Genomic DNA, 20,234 nt, shown 5'->3' with positions numbered 1-20,234 from the left:
TTGAATGGGCATATTTTAAACGAAGGATAATAGTGAGGCCTCCTATGATCCGATAGGTAACACAAAAGACATAAGACACATTGCAAATGTTAGGGGCAATTTTGGCCGTTTTCCCTTTCATTCTTCAAATTTTGTGAATTATATATTCGAATTCCAGTAATTTTCAATTTTAGATTTAGTATTATTTTGAGAGAGGATAATCCACTCGTTTCAATTTTAGTTAAAGAATCACTACGTTTATATCCACCTGGACCACTCTCAGCACCCCTTGAATCCATGGAAGATTGCGTCGTTGGTGGCTACAATATCCCGAAAGGTAATCGAGTACTGCTCAACTTGTGAAAGATTCAACGGGATCCGACTGATTGGTCAGAAACCGATTTATTCAAGTCTGAGAGGTTCTTGATGACTCATAAAGAAGTAGATGTTAGGGCAATCATTTCGAGTTGATTCCATTTGGTACTGGAAGAACGATTTGCCCTGGGATTTCCTCGTCACTTGTGTTGTTGCACTTGACTTTGGCTAACGTACTACATGCGCTTGAAAGTACAAAGCCATCTGATGAACCAATTGACATGACTGAGAGCTTTGGTATGAGTAACCTTAAACTACGCCACTCGAGGTTCTCGTTGCTCCACGATTGTCCCCAAATTTGTACCATTATTATGAATCATTTATTACTAACTCTAAATTCAGAAATATGTAATTCTCCCATTTACACTATTTAAGTGCACACTTTCAATTTTTTTCGAGTTAATCACTTGAATAATCATTCAAATCATAAAACTAATTTAATAAAGTAATTTTTACTCCCTCCGTTCACTTTTACTTGTCCACTTTGGACTTTTCACTCTGTTTAAGAAATAATAAATTAAGTGCATAATTTACCAATATGCCCATATTAATTAGTGCATATTTTTATTGGATTTGAAAAATGATTTGAAGTGAGTAATTAATACTATGGGTAAAACAGGAAAATAAAATTGTCTTCTCTTAATATGCTAAAAGTGACAAGTAAAAGTGAACGGAAGGAGTATATTTTTTGTGATACTAAAGTCATCCAATTATTTTATATCTCCTATAATTTTTGTCATAATTGAAGTCAAAACTCCATCAGTTGGAACCCAACACTTTTCCTTAAAATGTTAAATAAACCTAAGTTATTCGGACTCGGGTGCATGTGTCCGATACAGGTGCGGGTCGGATCCTTTATGATCTAAATTTTAAGATTCGGGAGTATGAATCCAAGTACGGATACAAGTGCGTGAATTCAGATAAAATAATTCCAATATCTAATGTAGCACCGCCTTTGGGAGGATGCCACTTAACAAAGCTAATCAAACTTACTAAGTAAAAATAGTTTGTAATAGATAAAGAGTTCAAATACACTAAAAAGTTTGTAAGAAACTAATTTAAAACATAGTGTTTTATAACTCATTAGTGCAAGACCCATATGAATAAAGTTCAAAATACAACATCTCAACATAGTAGAATCTCATATAAAAACCCCCTTAAAATGTAGATATTCAATAAGGACAAAATGGACAACACCTATTTTGAGTTAAATCAACACTTTGGAATTCATCAAATACGTAGTAGAGAAATATTTTTCATGCTATAACATCCAAGGCTCATACCAAGCATGAAATTCAATTCCCAATCTCAATTACAAACTAGTTAAATTTTCCAAGTTCAACATAAGTACTGAATTTAAAATATTACAAGACTTGGACATGGACACTCCCAAAATAGTCAAGTCATTCAGCAAAATCAAGTTAATGACCCAAATTTCATTCAAAAGTGCATATCTAAGTGTATCACATGGATCATGTACAAGTCCCCAAAAGTATTCAAAATGAACATACTCATGCAAATGTGATTTTCATCTAAGCTTCCAAATAGTCTACTTCAAATGGCCATCCTTAAGTCTCCCTCGGAACATCACCTACGATAGTAACAAACTATCGCTAAGAATAAAGTTTAGTGGCACATAAACTTAACTAACATTTCATATAAAAAAGTATGCTATGTAAGGAGTACAAAAATAAATTCTAGAAATGAGCATACCAAAATCATCACCAAGCACTTAATGAAGGTACAATTGTTTCAAGAGAATCAAATATCAAATAATAAAATAGTTCAATATATCAATATTCAAAATCTCAAATGTCAAGAAGCTTTCCAAAGCTAATTCAGAAAGGTCCACCGAGTAGTTAATTGAATAACGAGCTATGTATCAAATGTGAGTGCAAGAAGTAAATTCAAGTCATAGACTTATCAAAGCAAGCTATATACGATATTCAAGAGAATCAAATATCAACCCAAGAAGTAGTTCCAAATAACAATATTCATATCTCTAGTGTCAAGAAAGCTTCCCAAGATAATTCGAGAAAGTCATCAGTTAGCTAATTTCGCCCAACACATACGTCATGCCATCACATCAAGCATAATAAAATAACAAGAAGGACCGAAGCCCAAATCAAGAAGGGTCATCACCCAATAATCAAGAGAATCGTGAACCATGTTGAAAGTGGCTTTCCACTCATACTCGAAAATGGACAAAAGTCCATCATCAAGACGAAATGTAAATCCAAAGTCAAGATGGGCAAGATCCGAAATCGAGAAGGGTCGTCACCCAATAATCAAGAGAATTAATAGCTATGTTGAAAGTGGCTTTCCACTCATACTCGAAAATGGACAAAAGTCCATTGTCAAGATGGGAAAGATCCGAACAATACCATTAGGTATGTCATTATAAGTGACAAGGTCACTATCACAAGAAGGACAATGTCTCGACAAGAATGCAATAATGCTCAAGCAATCCATATGTGTGGGCGAATTAAGTCGTCTTACAAAAATACTTCACATAACACCAAGGTGATTTTAACATACTCATAACTCAATTACTAAATTATACCCTCAATGATAACGTTGTCATATTGAAGTCTCAAGATACTCTTTCTCAACCAACAAAGCAAGTAAACTATTAAAGTAGCAATAAAATTAATATGACCACAATTTAAAGTAGATACTATTTCACCAAAATTCAAGCTTCTCACAATATCTCAAACAAAATAAATTGAAAGAAAAGTTCAAGTTTAGGTGCAAACCTTGGAGCTTTAGTGCTTCTGGAGCTCAAACAAACATCAAGAAGTTATAAATCCCTAAAGCAACGATCAAATAAATATATCGACTTCCTTAGCCAATTTCCCTTAGCTTGTACAAGAGTATGTATATATACCTTAAATACATAATCAAATATCTATTAAAGTTCAGTGGTTTCAGCATGTCGAAACTAAACATGATATCAGTGAAAATCACCCTAAACTATCAAAACAGAAATTCTGGACAGTACTACTGTCTTGTATTGTGACTCAGTTTCAAAGGGGTAAACTGCAAAAATAGACTTTGTGGTCTTAATGAAAGTTGTAGATGTATGTCTTGGAGTTGTAGATATATGTCTTGGAGTTTCAGAGAAATTTATATCACTCCTATAGCAGTTTTATACAAAAACATATGCTCAAAATACTAATAGTAGTCCATGGAGGGTTTGTAAAACAGAAATCTGGGCAGCACCTTCCCTGTACTTCATTACCCCTTTTCGAGTAAATACAAGAAAAATTAGGTTTTGGATCCTGAACGAAAGTTGTAGATCTATGAAATAGCTTTCTAGAATAGCTTGGATAACTTAAAACTAAATATTATACAAAAAAATATGTTGAAAACACTAATAACTGTCCAGTTCAAAAGCGGGTTTTGTAAACTTACTTCAATAGTGTGGAGTAACTTGTGGCTCACCCAAAACAAGTCTTGTTGATGATTTAGAGAGAGAATTTGATGAGAGGAGAGGATTTTTGGGGTCTCCTTTTTCTAAAGAATTTTTTTTTTGAAGAGGTGGAGAGATATGAGCCCCCAAAGGTATTATATATTCCTTGGATAAGGATTGAAAGAAAAGGTGGTTGCCCAACTTTTATGTTTGGATAAATATGAAAGGATGGCTACCCAAAATATTAAATATCTATTTCATTCTTAATTTACTAAGATAATAATAGTAGGAGTAGTTTACATAACTACACCATAACACTTCAAACAAGTTCCAAATATTATCAAATTCACGTTCAGGAAGTGCGAATTAAAATATACCCTTACTATCAAGATATGGTCAATCGAAAATTCAAGAGTTAGTTTAAAAAAAAAATCAGGGTGTTACATCTAAAAATTAGACTTATATGTTTAAATTATGAGACATTATTTGGGAAACTTATAAGGTATTCCAAGGAGAAAATATTGATCAAGCGAAGAATCCCGGAAGGAGATATAAGAAAAAGGACTGACATAGAAATTTCTATATACAAGATATTCTATTTTCTTAAATTTTACCTTAGGTTTTATTTTGATTACAAAAATCATTGTATTTGTACCAAATTTCTCCGTCAATTCAGGTCAAGGTACCCAAAATCAATTGACCATATCCGGTACGGATCCATACCCACACTCACATTGGGTCGACATGGGTATGACACCAAAAATAAAGAGTCTGAACAACTTAGAGATGAACTATGATTTAGTAGACATAGATATAACCTAATTTATAAATTATACCAATATTCCGAGAATGTCAATACAAATTAACACTTGAATCTTGTTGTAGAATTTGATGGAGGAAATGGTACAACGTAATCCTTACAATTTAAATGAAATAAAATTACTCTACAAAAGACTTTTATATATTATTTTCATGTCCCTAATGCTTAAAACTAAAAATATATCGCCGGTGAAACAGGCATAAAACTAAACATAACATTGTAATTGCTGAAAATTATAGCATAATTATGACCTTTATTTACTAGAAATTAAAAGATCAACATTTCATTCGTAAAGATTAGAATCCAAGCGTGGAGTAAGTTGCACATCGAGTGGAGAAGCTTTGAGAATTGTCAATCCAAAGCTCTCACTCATATCAATTGGTTCATATGAAGGTCTCTTAATTTCAAACCCTTGCAGCAGCACAGCCAACACATATTGCACAACTTGAAGGCCCAAAGAAACTCCGGGGCACATTCTTCTTCCGCTACCAAATGGTATCAACTCGAAGTGATTCCCTCTTACATCGACATCTTTGTGTGTCGTCAAGAACCTCTCTGGCTTAAACTCTTGCGGATTTGGCCATCTATTTGGATCATAATGAAACTTTAATATGTTCACTAATAAGCGAGTGCCTTTTGGTATATCGTAGCCACCAACAACGCAATCCTCTCTGGACTCGTGCACTAGTAATAGTGGTGCGGCTGGATATAAACGTAATGATTCGTTAACAATAGCTTGAAGATAAACCAAGTTCTTGATATCCGATTCTTGGACCCATCTGTTCTTCCCAACGTGAGTGTCAAGCTCATCTTGGGCCTTTTTTAGTGTTTCATAGTTGTTTATGAGTAAAGATAAAGTCCATGTCAGCGTTATGATCGTGGTATCGGTACTTGCTGATTGCAGAGCCTGTTGAAGATGAAGTTAAGTTAACTAGTTTGTAAATGAGGTGGTTACACATTTTAATATGATATAATGAGCAGGTAGAGGTCCTAGATATGATAAAGTATATAATTAAAAGTGAATTCTCTCTAGTTTAAATAAGATAGTCACACACTTCAATGAAGTCTACAAAACCTTTAGCGGTTAGCTCTACATTCCACAATAGTAAATAAAACAATCTAAGTTATATACAATGATATTGTAAATCAGCGACGGATATATAGTTTATTGTACGCATTCGGGCAGAATTCAATAGTTATATCTCAAATTATGCATATGTGTTGAGAAATCTACTAAATTATGTATACATATAATAAGCGGTGAACCCAGTAACATAAAAGGGTGAGGGGTACGTTGCAAGCGAGGGTAGAGTTCACAAATAGTTATTTTTCAATCGATGTAGCCGAAAAATAATAATTATCATGAAATTTAATAGGTGAAACTCCAAGATATTGTGGTGGAATTTCACTTGTGGAATTTTTAACTCCATCATAGTTTCTATTTTCCAAAGACAGGGTCGAAAAGTAGCTAGTGTATTTCTACGACAAATATGGATCGTCGGAACCCATAAAACTTCAAATCTTGAATTCACCTATATTGTAAGCAAGTTATATAAGATCAGAAAAAATAACGATCACGTTATTATAAGCAATATCTTATAAAATCTGATTTTTAAGTAGGAAACAGAACAAATTTGGAGCAAATTAGATGTATAACTTAGAACGTACCACACAAGTAGATTTGATAATGGTATCAACATCAAAGCCATGTAGATCTTTGTCTTCACAAATGGACAACATGACATCCATGAAATCTTCTTCATCCCCAGATCTATTTCCTCTTAATTTTCTCTTTCTTTTGTGCTCTGCTAACCATTCTTCAACAAGACAGTCCAATTCTTTAGCAGTCTCTTTCATGGCCTTCTCATGGCCTCCAATATCCAACCATCTTAGATAAGGTAAAAAATCAGCCACAACAAAAGCCCCCAACAATTCAAAAAATCTTCTAATTGCTTTGTGAGCCTTAAGTCTTTCTTCATCTTCTTTACCTGTAAGAGAGACGGATTTAAGATTTAATCTTTATGGTTTAGTATTCAAAATTTTCAAAACAATTAAAAACATAATACTAATATTCTCTTTGTCTCAATATGACACTTATTCCTTCTCGAGATTCAAACTATGTGAACTTTGATCAACAATTTAAAATATTTTTTTCAAATCATATCAACGTGAGAAAAGTTGCAACTAAACGAACTTTTGTTGTGAATATCTAAATTATAATATTGAGTTGATCTAATCATATTTAACTTTCAAAAGTTAATCAAACTTATTGAGTTGATCTAATCATATTTAACTTTCAAAAGTTAATCAAACTTACTTTCGAAAAGCGAAATGAGCCAGGCACGAGTACTAATTTGCAGGGATTTTCACATATATCTCTGTAGACTATATAGTCCATGAATAAAAAAAAATTGAGAGTTTAACTGAACTCATGACATCCACCACTAAGATCAAAGACTTCAAGTTCTACTATTATAGGTATAACAAATGATTAGTCACCTGCCTTAAATTACACTTATGATCAAAAAATAATTTAAATTCAAAATTAAATACCTGTGTATTGTACTCCAAATAGCATTTTCACAATAGTATTCATAATTAAATTCCCAAACCATTCCTTCATCTCTATCTTCACAGCACCATTTAAATTACTACTACTCTTATTCTTCACCTAGTAATTATAAGTCTCCTTAATAGCTGATTTTACTTCAAATTCTCTGATGTGGCTAAACATCTCAATTTTCTTAGCGGAAAGGAACTCAATTATGGCTGTTTTCCTAATATCTCGCCAGTAAGGCCCATATGGGCTAAGCCCAAACATGGCGTAATTGTAGCCTAAGATCTCTGAAGCTATGGATTTTGGCCTGTTGGCAAAGGCCATGTCATTTGTGGTGAAACATTCTTTGGCTATTTTGGAATCACTCACAATTACTAGCTGATTTACACCAAGCTTTAATCGGAAAATGGGCCCATATTTTTCAGCCATATGGCCTATAATTTTGTGAGGCATTTGAGGTCCATTGAGGAGGTGGATATGGCCGATAATGGGCCATGCTCCGGCAGCTACAGGTACCATTTTATCATGGGATTTAACTGAGAAAAATTGTTTGTGAAGAAAGAAGAAAAAAAGAAAGGAGATAGTTAGTGATATAAGGGCAATTAGAGAGAAATCCATTGATAAAGTTAATTGGTTATGCAGTCAGTGTTCAAAAGTGAGGATTTTATAGATATCCAGCAGGTGTCTAATATGGCCCAACAGATGACCCGCTCAAGCCGTTCAAAATTTTATGGATTGGGCTCGTGATAAATTTCATATTGGGCAGATTTTAGCCCACTTTTAAGATTTATTTTAATTTAGGTTTATTGCTTGAGATTTACTTTTTTTTTTTCTATGTATTCACTTTTTTAGTATCATGTATCTTATAAGTTTGATGTATGTTTTATATTAAGGAAAATATTTTCCATGAAAAATGTTTTTCTCGGAAATAGTTTTCACGTAAAATATTTTCTACGGACTCCCACCCCCTACTCAGACCTGAAGGCTCGAACCTCAATGGACGGTAAGGGAGAGTGGGCCTGAGCTGAGGGTGGGGGTGGGGGAAAGTGGACCCTTTAAAAAAATTGGGTCAAGTTTGGTGGGTCGTGACCCAACTCATTTTTAGCCCATTTCAGCTCAGACAAAATTTGGGCCAATCTTAGCCCAACCCATTTATTGACTCAGTCCATTTTTAGTATCATGTGTTGACACCCAATTTTCACTTCATAAACCGCGTATTTTAATTTTCAAATTTTTCGAGTCCAAGACAGAGTAAGGATGCCCTTAAAAAATTTAAAAATTAAAAATCATGAGAAAATTGCAAAAATTGACGTTTAATTATTATTTTTTCATGAAAATTAACAATTACAAGAAATTACGAGTTATTTACTTTTACAAACGTGATTTGAAAAGAAGATACGTATCCCACCCCGTCCAACTCGGAAAAATTATTAATTAAAAATGACGTATGAATTACGGCTCATTTTGACCGTATTTTTTCATATTTTTAAATATTGCTCGGAAGTATATCAATATTGAACTCGTTTTGAAGCTCGTATTTTAAAACGACGTGTTATAATTTTTATTTCGTCAAAATATTATTTTACGAGGGGAAAATTCTTGATAATTTTATCTACCCCACTTACTATTCCATCTATCCCATATTTATTTCTCCCCTCATTTTTCTTGACTTAGGCCCCACATGTTTCCTTTTTCTTGACTTTCTCCCCTTATTTTTTTTAACCTGACCAACTCTCTCTCTCTTTTCAAACTACTTCCTTTTATTTTTTTCAACTCTCTCTCTTCTTTTTAAACTCACTTTTTTTTCTTGTCAATTCTCTCTCCTGATTTTCAACTCTTCTTTCCTATTTAATCTAACCTTACATCAAACACCAAACTTTTAATCTGATCAAAAGCAGTCGCACACCCCATTTCTTTTTTCTATTGTACACGAGATTCCAAACCTCTTTCTCAGCCTTTTATGGAAGTTGTCTCTCCATTTTAGTGTAAATATTTTGAAATCCTCCCTCTTTCCTATTTAATTCTCTCACCCCTCAGTCAAAACATCAAAAAAGTCCTGCCTCTTCACGTGAAGAGTACTATTCTTTCAGAAAACTTTTGACTTGAGAGAATACGTCGTCTCTTTCTTAGCCTCTCTCCATTTTTCTCCACACGCGTCATCACCTCCATCTGCTATGGTAGAGCTTTGTCCCTTCAACTTTGGCTAACTGTTCCTCAATTCAAACGGCTCTTTTGACCGTTTGAATTTTGAATTCCCTCTTGGAAGCCCTAGCTTCCTGCTATAAATACTTCTCTTTGGAGTCCGAAAAAGGGAGGAACTAAGCGGCCTCTATATCACTATAACTCTACTAGTCATACACATCCTTGCTCTCTATTTACTTACAGTTTCTCACTCGATTTATCCCACAAGAAATACGAAAACTTTGGTTCGCTAGAACCCTCAACACTTTCATTCGAACTTATTCGGCTCAAGGTTCGGATCTGTTCATAACGAGAGAGTAGATTCGAGGCCTTGACATCCTAGTTCGCTGCACCCACAAGAGGTAATATCCGACTCTATTTTGGTTCTTCTCTTTTGTTTTTAAAAGAGTTCCACGTTTACTTAGAGGAGTCATAAATTAGATTCATTCCATGTTCACACTGATATATTTATGTGATAGGTGTATTCTATATTCAACCGATACATTTATGTGATATTAAGAGTCATCCTATTTTTTTTTTCTTCTTCTTTGTTCTTGTTGTTTGTTAAGTTGTAGTTGGAATGTACATCTGAACATGTATTATTACTGCCTGTTTCCCATGAAATTATGTGTTTATTAAATACTAGAAATCCGGTTTCCATGTTCGTTTAGATAAAAGTTGAGTATGTATTATTCTTCCTTAAGTACATGACCCTGTTTTAGTAAAATAAATGACTCTATGACTAAGATTATTCTGCTCTAAAAATCACGTTTGCGATGTTTGTTATGTGAACACAACACACTACGTGTTTGTTGGTTTGGTTTTGCCTCTTGTGCTAAAAAATTGTTCAGCTCATTGTAGAAATTATATATAGGTTACTGTTACTGTTTGTATTTGTTATGTATAAAAAATGCTCTGTCATACTTTCATTCCAAGTTTAAATGCATTCCCTTGCTAGTTTAATCAGTGCATAAATCGTTGCATATGTGATTTGCCCGTTACTGTTAAACCTGGGATGGGATTTGCCACTGCTATGTGTATTTCATCCCGCTACAATGTTAATATTTTTTTTTTACCCAACTAATCTTTATTTCCCCTTCTTTTACATGTACACTTCGGAGCAAAAAATGGAGTCTTCATAAAGACTCTCACTGCCCGAGCAGTCTCATTTTGAGACTATGCCGCCGCTAGATTCGGGACCAACATACAATCCTCACTCGTTCCTCGCATCCAAACAGAAAATGAAGAGGGGCGAGATTAGAACATTCTGTCACAGTCCTCTTTTGTTTCTTACCACACGAACATTATGCTTGCCTGTTCTGTGTTCATTATGAATGTTTTGTTTGTCATTGGTAGTTTTTATTTTAAGAAAAGAGCTTGAAGTATTTGTGTTTGATCACTTGGAAAATCACTAGTAAAAAAAAATCTCTTAACCTTAACGTAATTCAGAAATAAACCAATTCCATCTTCTTTTTTTTTTAGTTCTAAAGAAGATTTACTTGAACACCTGTAGGGCATTTTGAACCTAATACCCTTCTACGTTAAAAAAAAATAATTTTTGGTAGAAAACAACTTTGGTTTTCTTTATTCACTTTTTTAACCATGTTTTTTTTAATACATAGTTATAAATTACTTTCCTATCATATGATATATTCGTATTTTGCACTTGACACATAGCCTTTTTAATTAACTTTAAGTCCGGTAGGTTAACCATTTTTAATGGATCTTAAAGGATGCTTAATACCTTCCCTTTAGATTAATTGAACCCTTGCCTAGAATCTTTTGATTTCGTAGATTTTAAAACGGAGTAACTTTAGACAATGACTTTAATTAATTTTAGGTGTCCTAATTCACCATAATAATTAGGTGGCGACTCATTTACTTTAATTAACCTCGGAATTACCGGAATGTTGTAAACCATTTTGACCCTGGTTAAAATGGGGTATAACAGCTTGGCGACTCCGCTGGGGAACTATACTTAGGTTCTAACCATAACAGACTTATTTTAAATAGGCTTTGTGTGCTTGTTTTAATTACTTTATTTGTTGTTAACTGTTTTTACATGATATTAATGGTTTGTTTGATATAAACTATTTAAGTGTTACTATTTTGATATAAACTGTCATCCCGTATCACTTTTCTCCACATCTGGAAATTCACACTATCACACGTACACGCGAGGTGTGTTTTGCGCACCCGCAAATTTCTTTCAAAATTCCAAATTGTAGGAGAGTTGGCATATGCGTGGGGTGTCCGGATTTTCAGTGTGACCGCGTAGCCTTCTCACTCGAGTTGTCCGCTCGGGAACCTTGCGTCTAGTGAACCCGCTCTTAATCAACCTAGAGTAGAGCTAAACCAACACCCTTTATTAGGATCATACATTTCATGACCTAGGAGGTTTAATACCCTTGGTGTATTAAGCCCATTAGATGACTTTACCCAAACGTCCAAGTGGGTATGCGACCCCAAGTGACACTAATCATACTTTATGTGCATGTTGGAAGGATAATTGCGCCTAAATATTGACCATTTGCTCTAACTAATTAAACTTTAGGAGGGAGAAAATGACTAACCTTTCTATGACAGTTATGGATTTTACATTGGAGTACGTCTGTGATCAACAAGTGGCGAGAGCTAAGGACATCACAAAATGGAGCCAGAAATTTAGACATGACAAATTGTATTTACTTTACTTAGATGAGAAAGTGTTTTATGTTGTATTCATTTGGTATGTAATAAATATTACACCACAATTGTACTTTATTTCTTAGAAAATAGAATTTGTTTAGTTAGCCGAGAGCAATGGGATGACGTATTATGACACATTTTACCCTTCAAACAAACGTTACGCCTACCTCTAGCACAAAGAGGTCACATGCATATTAGGACCCGTTATTGTTGTTTGATATACTTGTTTACATTTTGCTTGACAACTTATTTGCCTTTATTCGATGAATTATTTGCTACATGACTTATTTAACTCTACGTGATCATGACTTTACTTAGATATTTTAATATGAGACTAATATCATTTGCATTTTATGTTTCTTCCTGTTTATCTTTTATCCCCAAAAGAGTTGATTCGTGTTGACATTCGAGCTCGCCGACCATCCTTACTTCACAAGGTCAAAGACGTCAGCATTACCTCGACGTAGTTGGGTTGTTCCAGGAAGGAAAACTACAATGTCTGATCCAGCCGCATCTATTTCAACTGGTTTGGAAAACATCGTGATCTCTAGTGATCCTCCCGAGACTTCCGAACATAGAACTACTATTCAACATGATGAACATATCGCCCGCCTGACTCAAGAGATTGAGGATCTACGTGGAGAACTGAATCGGGTTAGGGACTTGACCAATTTGTCCATCACACTCCAAAGTCCACCTCCTGAACCTAGAAATGTCGCACCAAATCCACCTCGTTTTCCATCACTTGAATCTCCAGTTCCTGAACATTTCCCTCCACAAAATAATGCACCTACCAACAACAACTTACCTCCAATCACCCCTGCAAATCCATCATCCATCTATACTCCTCCACAAAGTCAACCACCCACCTACACTACCTATGTTACTCCTAATCCACCACCCGTCAACCCACCAAGTCAATCGCTAGTTCACACTCCTTATGTTCCTTTATCCACTAACACTAATCCACCACCTGCAACTACTCCTCTAAACCCACCAAACCAACTACCTATAAATACCACTTATAACACACCACCTCCAGTCCAAAACACTCCCACCATCCAAACTTATCCAACCCAGCATATATAAGGGGTACATTCTGTCAATCCTAATGCGCAATATGTTCCTCCGGTATATGCAGCGGAAACACAAGCCTTTACCAACCCAGTAACGATCAGGTTCCAACCCGAGGTGGATCAAAATGAGGAAATGAAAAAGGATGCAAAAGCAATGGCGGATGATATGTTGTTAAAAGAGATCCACAGTCTCAAAGAAGCAATGAGAAACCTTCAAGTTGCTAGGGGAAGTAAGAGTGTAGAATATGAAGATCTGTGTGTTCAGCCTGACGTTGATTTGCCCGTAGGCTACAAACCGTCGAAATTTGATACATTTAATGGAACAGGCGACCCTCATACGCATTTAAAGGTTTATTGTGACAAACTGGTTGGAGTAGGTAGAGATCAGAATATAAGGATGAAGCTATTCATAAGAAGCTTATCTGGTGAGGCTCTTACTTGGTATACGCAACAAGATGTCCGTAAATGGCGCAGTTGGAGTGATATGGCACAAGACTTCATGGACCGATTCAGTTTTAATACCGATATCACACCAGATAGAGTCTACATGACTAAGGTAACCAACAAGTCAACTGAGTCTTTCCGCGAGTATGCGCTACGTTGGAGGTCAGAAGCAGCCAGGGTTCAACCCCCGATGAGTGATAGAGAAATGACTGCTACCTTCATTGAATGCCAAACTGGTATATACTATGAGAAAATGATAGGCATGATGGGACAAAAATTCACAGAAGTTGTCAGAATGGGAGAAGCCTTAGAAGAAGGAATCAAATCGGGAAAAATTCAGGATCTTACTGCTTTGCAAGCTGCAAGCAAAGCTATTCAATTTGGTTCTATCAGCGGGACTAAAAAGAAGAAAGAAGATATAGCTGCAGTCATGCATATCCAAGGACGTAAGCCGAGACAAGCCATTACATACCTTAACCATCCACAACAACCTTTCTACCCTTACCAATATGTTGAACCCTACCAAGCTCCACTAACTCCTTACCCTGTCTACAACGCCCAAGAAAACTACTACCAACCCCAACCACCTCCCTATCAAAACCCACTTCCATATCAATCCGTTCAAGCTCCAATTTACCACAATCGATCACATGCTACACCTAAAGCCCGTTCAAACCCTGAAATCAGAAATACACGCAACTACACCCGATTCGCCGAACCTTTGGCTCAATTATTTGAAAGATTGAAAACAGCAGGCGTGATATAACCGATTGAAGAGAAAATTCTGAATCCTATTCCGAGATGGTTTGATGGTTCCAAGCGTTGTGCATATCATTCTGGAGTTGCTGGGCACGACACTGAGGATTGCTATGGTCTCAAAAATAAAATCGAAGCCTTGATTAAGGAAGGAGCAATCCAATTTACTGGAGCTCGACCCACTGTGGACAACAACCCTTTACCTACTCACGAAAATGCCAACGTGAACATGATAACTGTTAAGGAAGATAGGGATTTGAAAGGAACCATTATGCCAATTGGAAAGGTGGAAAAGGGCATGTCATCAACCTTTGTTGCTTCCGTAGGAACAGTCCAAAGACAAGCACCAATGAAGGTTGCTTTTACAACTACTCACAACACCAAGACACCGACCATCTGGGGTGTCGAACCAGGAGAGACTTTGAAGAATTGGACTTGTACTCTGTCGTTGGTTCGTCGGGAGTCTTGGTAGATTGAACATGTAGTGAACTTTTGAAATAGCACGATTTTAAAAATTGAGGCCTGAATCATGCCCCAAACTTTTGTTGCTTTGCCTCATCTTTTGGAAGCTTAATTGCAATATCTATGAATGCATTTCTTATTTTTTTTTAACTGTCTATTATTTGTTATTTTCTATTTTTATTTAGTATATACATTATCAAATCTGCTAATTGTATGATTGCGACATATAATGAAACGAATGAATAAAGTTTATGTGTTGAACACGATTATGAAGAACATGAAGGCAACATGCATCTCGAGAGAATAACAGAGAAATTGGAGGACAAGATAAGATTCCACTTGGAAAAATTGAAATAGGCGATGGATAATGACACAGGAATGAAGGCTATCAATTCAAGAAGAAATCAAAGGACGACATTAGATTAGATTGCTCAGTTTGTAACCTCCCCTTAATGTAAATACGAACTACGCTGACCTGATTCTCTCGGCGGGAAACGTAGGTATCCCACATAGGGTTCGGTTGCATTATAGCAGAAAATCCCAAAAAAAAAAAAATCCTTATTATTTGTATGTAAGGAGAACTATGCCTGACCTGATTCCCTCGGTGGGATACGTAGGCTATCGACATACAGTTCGGTCATATTTAGGTAGAAGTCCAACAAACCTTTTACTATTTATGTAACGGAACTACGCTAACCTGATTCCCTTGGTGGGATACATAGGCAATCCATGTCGGGTTCTATCTTTTTATTAGAAAAATTTCAAATCATTTTTATGCACCTTACAAACTACGTTCTGGTGGCGGGATACGTAAGCAACCTATATAAGGTTCGGTTACACCAGAATACAAGTTTAGTGCACCCTCCCGAAGTCGAAACTGGGGCAGATTTTGAAAGATATAGACAAGAGAATGGTTGGACATCGATAAGATTAAGGCTACTGAACAAGAAGTATTATAGACAAATGACGTTTCAATTGTTTCAGAAGTGTCACAATCTAAAAGTTGGCAAAATTTTTTACAACTTATATACATATATTTACATATATATCTTTCCTTATATACATATACTTACATATATATCTTTCAAATGAAACATTTTCTTTCAATTGTTTTCACTACTATTCATCTATCGAGACTTGAACGGAGATCACAAGATCCAAACAAACAAGGCGAATGGAGCGCCAACAACGTCAAGCTTCTAGTCAACACGAATCAACTTCCCCCTCCCGAACTAAGAATTTTTCTTTGAGTGAAGGAATAAAAGACCGCGAGATCAACAGTCAAGTCTATCAATCGTGGCCAAAAAGCGTCACTTGGCCCATTCTGGCCTTGTTTTAAAAGCCAAACGGATTTATTTCTAACTTTATCTTTAATTTTATTTTTATCACAATAACTTTATGACTTTATTAACAAATACACTTGTTTTTGTAGGTTGTCGAGATCGAAGGCGAATTAAATCAGGGTTACATGTCAAAAATTGAAGACGTCATTAATTTGACCTGTCACGATCTCATCAACATCATTAGCCAAACGGCTACGCTATCACTTTACTCAATACTTTATCAATTACTTTACCTACTTTAACGACTTTACCCTGAACTTTACGGGAATCATCATCAAGTCCCCGAAGACAACCGGAGACGTCATTTGGCTATACAGCCTCATCTGCATAAGCCAAACGGCTACACTCTTACTTTACTCCCTACTTTATCATTCATTTTATCTACTTTAACGACTTTACCTTGAATTTTTACAGACATCATTTATCATCAAGTCCCCGAAGACAACCGGAGACATTATTTGGCTATGCAGCCTCATCTGCATAAGTCAAACGACTGCACTATCACTTTACTCTCTACTTTATCAATTACTTTACCATTCACGTTGCCTACTTTACCTTAAATTTTACAGACATCATTTTTTATTGAGTCCCGAAAGACAGCCGAAGGCCTCTTTTATCATTAAACTCTCCGAAGACAACCAGAGAGATTATTAAGTCTTTTGCATAAATATCACTCATCATCCAAGTCCCTGAAGACAATCAGATACAATATTAAGCCACGCGGCTTCATCCTCATTCTCACACTCATAATTATTATCATTTTTACACTCTTTATGAATTTTACACTTTCAACTTTACCCCAGACTTTACTAATGATTTTAGCATGAATCACAAGTAATTTTTGCTTGAGACATTACAACACATCGTTTGCTAAGGAAACCACGTCAATATTTTAGAGACATTATTTCGACTTGTCACAAATTCATTTATATTATACTTTTATATTTTACCTTATGTACTTCATTTGCTAATTATTTACTTTAAGTTTTGATAGGAAATACAATCTACAAGAAACGCAACACAACGTGAAACTTTATCTTATGCAGTGAGCTATGGCAACTATGCTGAAGAGGAATATCAAACTCACAAGCAAAGGTCACGGATCTACTCTCGAACTCAACTTCGCATGTGTCCACAAACATGTAATATGTTGGTTATCCAAATTCTCTTTCACATCCACCGCTAAAACTCTACTCAATCAACTCTTTTAAAATCTTGTATCCCTTTCTATATCACGGTGTCTTCGTAACTCAACACTGGGGCAATTTTTTAGAATCTACATCGTGTCTAGTAGAGTCGTACTTATAGGTGTGTTGCGCGCCACATTTATAATTAGGAGGCTATAAGCATATGTTCCATTCTCGAACATTCTTGTCACCTGTCTACAACCCCCGCAAAGTTATAAATCCATAACTAACACTCTCCCAACGTAAATTTCGAACTACAATTGACTTGATTCCCAAAGCCAGGGATATGTAGGCTACTAAAAATTCGAGGCTCGACCATATTCCTATAATTATCTCGAGACACCTCTAGGTAGTTTAAACAAAACTCTTATTTTTCATAGTCCTCATAGAGTCAGAACTACAAACGGCCTGAATTCTCATGTGGCCTGAGATATGTAGGAAGCCCAGAAATCGGGGTCCGGCCATACTTTCAAAATTTTGCGTAAAAGAAGGCTGTAATTTCTTTATTCGGTGAAAATTAGGTTTGTCAAATTCGCAGCTCGAGGATGGCCTTTCCTTCCTCGAACTCCGAAGGGGCAGCTGTTGACACCCAATTTTCACCTCATAAACCGTGTATTTTAATTTTCAAATTTTTTGAGTCCAAGACGGAGTAAGGATGCCCTTAAAAAAATTAAAAATCATGAGAAAATTACAAAAATTGACGTTTAATTATTATTTTTTCATGAAAATTAACAATGACAAGAAATTACGAGTTATTTACTTTTACAAACGTGATTTGAAAAGAAGATACGTATCCCACCCCGTCTAAATCGGAAAAATTATTAATTAAAAATGACGTATGAATTACGGCTCATTTTGACCGCATTGTTTTGCATATTTTTAAATATTGCTCTGAAGTATATCAATATTGAACTCGTTTTGAAGCTCGTATTTTAAAACGACGTGTTATAATTTTTATTTCGTCAAAATATTATTTTATAAGGGGCAAATTCTTGATAATTCTATCTACCCCACTTACTATTCCATCTATCCCATATTTATTTCTTCTCTCATTTTTCTTGACTTAGGCCCCACATTTTTTCCTTTTTCTTGACTTTCTCCCCTTATTTTTTTTTACCTGTCCAACTCTCTCTCTTTTCAAACTACTTCCTTTTATTTTTTTCAACTCTCTCTCTTCTTTTTAAACTCACTTTTTTTCTTGTCAATTCTCTCTCCTGATTTTCAACTCTTCTTTCCTATTTAATCTAACCTTACATCAAACACCAAACTTTTAATCTGATCAAAAGCAGTCACACACCCCATTTCTTTTTCCTATTGTACACGAGATTCCAAACCTCTTTCTCAGCCTTTTATGGAAGTTGTCTCTCCATTTTGGTGTAAATATTTTGAAATCCTCCCTCTTTCCTATTTAATTCTCTCACCCCTCAGTCAAAACATCAAAAAAGTCCTGCCTCTTCACGTGAAGAGTACTATTCTTTCAAAAAACTTTTGACTTGAGAGAATACGTCGCCTCTTTCTTAGCCTCTCTCCATGTTTCTCCACACACCTCCATCTGCTATGGCAGAGCTTTGTCTTTTGAATTCCCTCTTGGAAGCCCTAGCTTCATGCTATAAATACTCCTCTTTGGAGTCCGAAAAAGGGAGGAACTCAGCCGCCTCTATATCACTATAACTCTACTGGTCATACACATCCTTGCTCTCTATTTACTTACAATTTCTCACTAGATTTATCCCATAAGAAATACGAAAATTTTGGTTCGCTAGAACCCTCAACACTTTCATTCGAACTTATTCGGCTCAAGGTTCGGATCTGTTCATAACGAGAGAGTAGATTCGAGGCCTTGACATCCTAGTTTGCTGCACCTACAAGAGGTAATATCCGGCTCTATTTTGATTCTTCTCTTTTGTTTTTAAAAGAGTTCCACATTTACTTAGAGGAGTCATGACTTAGGTTCATTCTATGTTCACACTGATATATTTATGTGATGGGTGTATTCTATATTCAACCAATACATTTATGTGATATTAAGAGTCATCCTTTTTTTTTCTTTTTCTTTGTTCTTGTTGTTTGTTAAGTTGTAGTTGGAATGTACATCTGAACATGTATTATTACTGCCTGTTTCCCATGAAATTATGTGTTTATTAAATACTAGAAATCCGGTTTCCATGTTCGTTTAGATAAAAGTTGAGTATGTATTGTTCTTCCTTAAGTACATGACCCTGTTTTAGTAAAATAAATTACTCCATGACTAAGATTATTCTGCTCTAAAAATCACGTTTGCGATGTTTGTTATGTGCACACAACACACTACGTGTTTGCTGGTTTGGTTTTGCCTCTTGTGCTAAAAAATTGTTCAGCTCATTGTAGAAATTATATATAGGTTACTATTACTGTTTGTATTTCTTATGTATGAAAAATGCTCTGCCATACTTTCATTCCAAGTTTAAATGCATTCCCTTGCTAGTTTAATCAGTGCATAAATCGTTGCATATGTGATTTGCCCGTTACTGTTAAATCTGGGATGGGATTTGCCACTGCTATGTGTATTTCATCCCGCTACAATGTTAATATTTTTTTTTTACCCAGCTAATCTTTATTTTCCCTTCTTTTACATGTACACTTCGGAGCAAAAAATGGAGTCTTCATAAAGACTCTCACTGCCCGAGCAGTCTCATTTTGAGACTATGCCGTCGTTAGTTTCGGGACCAACATACAATCCTCACTCGTTCCTCGCATCCGAACAGAAAATGAAGAGAAGCGAGATTAGAACATTCTGTCACAGTCCTCTTTTGTTGCTTACCACACGAACATTATGCTTACCTGTTCTGTGTTCATTATGAATGTTTTGTTTGTCATTGGTATTTTTTGTTTTAAGAAAAGAGCTTGAAGTATTTGTCTTCTGTTTGATCACTTGGAAAATCACTAGTAAAAAAAAATCTCTTAACCTTAACGTA

The 20,234-nt window shown here is 35.5% G+C and overlaps 1 pseudogene; it reads right to left on the bottom strand.

Annotated features, from left to right (window-relative positions):
* Nucleotides 1-4,695: 4,695 nt before the first annotated feature.
* On the bottom strand, nucleotides 4,696-7,779 carry LOC132623510 (cytochrome P450 CYP82D47-like; annotated as a pseudogene).
* Nucleotides 7,780-20,234: the final 12,455 nt, after the last annotated feature.

This window comes from Lycium barbarum, chromosome 2 (assembly GCF_019175385.1).
Source record: "Lycium barbarum isolate Lr01 chromosome 2, ASM1917538v2, whole genome shotgun sequence".
Lineage (NCBI taxonomy): Eukaryota > Viridiplantae > Streptophyta > Magnoliopsida > Solanales > Solanaceae > Lycium > Lycium barbarum.
This window is presented reverse-complemented; position numbering and strand designations above follow the sequence as displayed.